At 45.6% G+C, this 4,179-nt stretch overlaps 1 pseudogene; it reads left to right on the forward strand.

The window, feature by feature from the left end:
* The first annotated feature begins 420 nt into the window (after positions 1-420).
* On the forward strand, positions 421-2,430 carry LOC120290787 (annotated as a pseudogene).
* Positions 2,431-4,179: the final 1,749 nt, after the last annotated feature.

Raw genomic sequence — 4,179 nt, forward strand, 5'->3', positions numbered from 1 at the left:
TTTTCAAGAAGCTCGACCTAGCTTCACTTTCCTTAATTGGTCAATAAATCATACTCAAAACTCAGAACTTGAGCTTGAATTTTAAGAGGAAACACTATAGTTGAGAACTACAGATATTTTATTTAGTAATATTTAAAGTATATAATTGCTCGAAAATGTTCACTTAGCTGATCCTACTGCTACTGCGATAGATATGTCCACACACGCTAGCCGCTACCTTCGATATATTATATATTGACATACGCGATTGGTTCGATCGTCAGTGTCAATTTTTTCTTACGGACAACTTGTTTTCTTGCGCATGTCCTGTCATATTTTCAGAAGCGTACCATTTTTGTCCCTGTGGATAAAACAAGAAAATCATCATCTGCATCCATTTTGTATTTAAGACGACTTAACCGCGCCAAACTCGACAGGGCAAGTATTCTCACTGCGCATGACCATCCTCCGGCAATGGCTCTTCACATCCTCTTCACATGGCTTGCTCTTTCCCTTCCTCTCCTCCTCCTCCTCCTCCTCTCAGTGAAAAACTTCAATAACAAAAAGAAGAATCTCCCTCCAGGGCCTCCATCACTTCCCATCATAGGCAACTTCCACCAGCTCGGCCCCCTGCCTCATCAGTCTCTGTGGAAACTCTCCAGACGATATGGCCCCGTCATGCTCATCCGCCTCGGTGGCACCCCTACCATCGTAATCTCCTCCCTGATGCTGCCAGGAGGTCCTCAAGACCCACGACCTTGATAGTTGCAGTCGCCCGCAGATGGTCGGCACGGGACGCCTCTCCTATGATTCCTCGACGTGGCCTTCGTGGAGTACGGCGATTACTGGAGGAGTTAAGGACGCTGTGTGTGCTCGAGCTGTTTAGCATGAAGCGAGTCCAGTCCTTCCGATACATCAGGGAAGAGGAGGTGGGATCTATGATCGAATCGATCGCAAAATCAGCAGAGAGCGGAACTCCGGTTAATATGAGCGAGAAGTTCATGGCTCTGACGGCTAACTTCACTTGCAGGTTGGGCATAGTGGTCAAGATTAAGTTATCTATCTAATTATACTGATCCATCTTAACGACCCACACCCGATCCAATCCAACCAACCCAACCCGATTAAAAACTGATTAGCAGTTTTCTCTTCATATATGGAAAATAGCATATTGAAAAACCTACCGATTAAAAACTGATTAAATATGAAGAAATTAGCGAATAGTAAATTACCAAAAAATTTGACAAATCAAACTATGATAAGATCTGTTATTTCTCCTGGCGTGGGAAATTAGAAAATGAAGTTGTTTTTATCATTTATATAAGAAAAAGAAAACTTTCTAATTTAGGAATGATTGTGGAATAGAGTATGTAGGAGAGAGAATTTCAATTGTGGAAGTGACGAAATTCGTCAGTTACGAACTCTTGAATATCGTAAGGAATTTGGACCCGCAAAATCCATGTCTAGTTGGGCTTTACTACTGTAAGCACATACCGACTTTTTTTTTTTTTTAAACTTTTCACTAAACCACATATAACTCAACCCACTAAATTTAAGTTAAAAACTGAGTTTTTAACCGATCTTTCCATCTTTAGTTACTACTCAAATTCTTCGAGGTTTGACAATATATTGAGCCTGGTTCTATGAACTAGAGCTCAACCTGACGGTGAGTTCTATGTTCGAACTTGACTATACTCGATAAGATTCAGTGTCGCAAGTTACCTGATTGTTTAGCTATTATCAAGTTCAGACTTGATTCAAGTCAATACCCCAAGCCGAAGTTTGTCTAGCCTGAGAGCCAAGCATGAATCGCTCACAAGAAATTCTGACTTTTTATTACACACCTTACATGCAGGGTCGCATTTGGGAAGCCATTTCAGGGACGGAGTTGGAAGACGAAGGGTTCATGGATATGGTTCACGAGGGAATGGCGATGTTGGGAAGCTTCTCGGCATCTGATTATTTCCCTCGACTCGGCTGGATTGTGGACAGGTTCACGGGGCTCCATTCGAGGTTGGAGAAGAGCTTTCGCAATTTGGACGATCTCTATCAGAAGGTGATCGCAGAGCATCGGAATGCGAATAAGAGCAACGAGGGAAAGGAGGACATTGTCGATGTGCTGCTGAAGATGGAGAAAGATCAGACTGAGCTCGCGGGGGTCCGGCTCAAGGAAGATAACATCAAGGCCATCTTGATGGTATATCATACAATCTCTACGTATTACTTAATGTAGATCATATACACGATTGAGAAGCAAACTTGATGGTTCTATATATTGCAGGAATAATTTAAGAACTCCTTAAATGGATTCACCGTCCTCTTTTTGGCTATAAACGATATCGTGGCAAAAATTGATGTATTTGTCTTTTTTGTGAATCATGACTTCATGGTCACTATCAGAATATATTTCTCGGAGGAGTTTGTCGCGACCTCTTTTTCCGGCGCCCGTGATCGGGTACGAACGCCTAAGGAGGCTAATGGCTCGGCTGAATTTATTAAGCCCGGACTCTCCCAAGTCCGCCAATTCACGACTTTAATAGTTTGAGTTTTTAACCTATAAATTAATTTTTAAAATGGAGTCGCCACTAATCGATTTGGGTGGGTCGATTAGAAACCCAAGCGAAGTATCGGGAGAAATACTCGCTCTGCGCAACCAGAGAAATTAGGATCGGGGACTTGATTACACTAGTTAATCACTAATGCCCTTTCGGTACCTAATCTTGTTTAAACCCTAAGGCTTTTTGGATGTTTGAGAGATTTTCCATGCATTTTGGGAGGAAAAACATTTTTGAGTCATTTTCTAATTTTTGGACACAAAAGGGATTTTTTGGGGTATTTTTGGTATTTTTTGGAAAAAATACAAGTCTTTTGGCTTTTTCTGAATTTTTCGGATTTTTCATGAAATTTTGGATTTTTTTTTGGATTTTTTGGCATTTTTGGAAAATATGGAATATTTTTGATTTTTTGATTTTTTCGGAAAATAAAATATTTTTTAATATTTTTGATATTTTGGAAAATAAATTATTTTTGATTTTCTCGATTTTTTTAGAAAATAAAACATCTTTCGGCATTTTTTAATATTTTTCGATTTTTTGGAAATTAAAACATTTTTTAATATTTTTTGAAAATAAAACACTTTTTGATTTTTTTTTTTAAAATAAAATATTTTTATTTTATATTAAAATAATAAAATAAAACCGACCGGGTCGGATCCGCGGGTTGGGTCCGGCCGGGTCGGCGACCCAATCGCGGACGGGGCCCGGCCGGCCCGGATTTTTCAATTTTCTTTTTTTTTTTTTTTTTAATCAAAACGGCCGCCGTGTCCGGGCGTTTGGGGACGCCGGCCCGGCCCGACGACCCGGGTCCACGACCCGTTCCGCAACCCGGCTCCCTACGAACCCTACCCGACCCGGATCCGAGTCGCGACCCGGTCTTCCGCCGCGCCCGCAATTCGTGGAATCCCTACCCGGTTCCCGATCCGGGTCCGACCCGACAACCCGGGGTCGCGACCGAAAAATCGAACCCTAGGGTTTGCGAATCCGCGCGCCGAGGGAGACCGGCGGCAGCGGCGGCGGCCGGCACGGCGGTGGCAGCGGCGGCGATGGGCGGCGATGGCGGCGGCGCGACGGAAGTGTGCGAGAGTTGGAGGCGGAGTGGGGAAACTATGGCTTTACGACAACGGCGGCGGTGGCGGTAGCACTACTGATTTCGTGGCGATGGCGGCCCGGATGGTGGTGGCTGGGCAACTCGGTTTCCGATCTGGGCGCGGCGTCGACGGGCCGATCATTTGATCGAGGCTCTCTCCCTCGGGTGGGGCACGACACAAGCCGTCGAAGGACAACGGCGGATGGCGTCGGGGAGGCGAATGGCTGCGGCACGGCGTCCGGCGGCAAGCGGCAAAAAAACTCCAGAGCGAAAAATCTCGGCCGGACCCTCCTCGGCCTTGATTTCTCCTCACTCGGGCCAGATCCGAGCCTCCACCGGCCGGATCGACCTTCTCGAAGTCACTCGCCGCCGGCCTTCCCGAAGTCTCTCGGTGGAAGGTGGGCTGAGCTGCGACTCGAGCTCTCTCTTGCGCTCGCCCTTCGACCCTTCCCGATGTCTCTCGGTGAAGGATTTCCGAGCTCGCCACGCCCTCCGACGATGCTTGCGGCCACCTATTTATAGGCGAAGGAACTCCGGTCGACGGAGGGGTTCGGT

Source organism: Eucalyptus grandis, chromosome 2, assembly GCF_016545825.1.
Source record: "Eucalyptus grandis isolate ANBG69807.140 chromosome 2, ASM1654582v1, whole genome shotgun sequence".
NCBI lineage: Eukaryota > Viridiplantae > Streptophyta > Magnoliopsida > Myrtales > Myrtaceae > Eucalyptus > Eucalyptus grandis.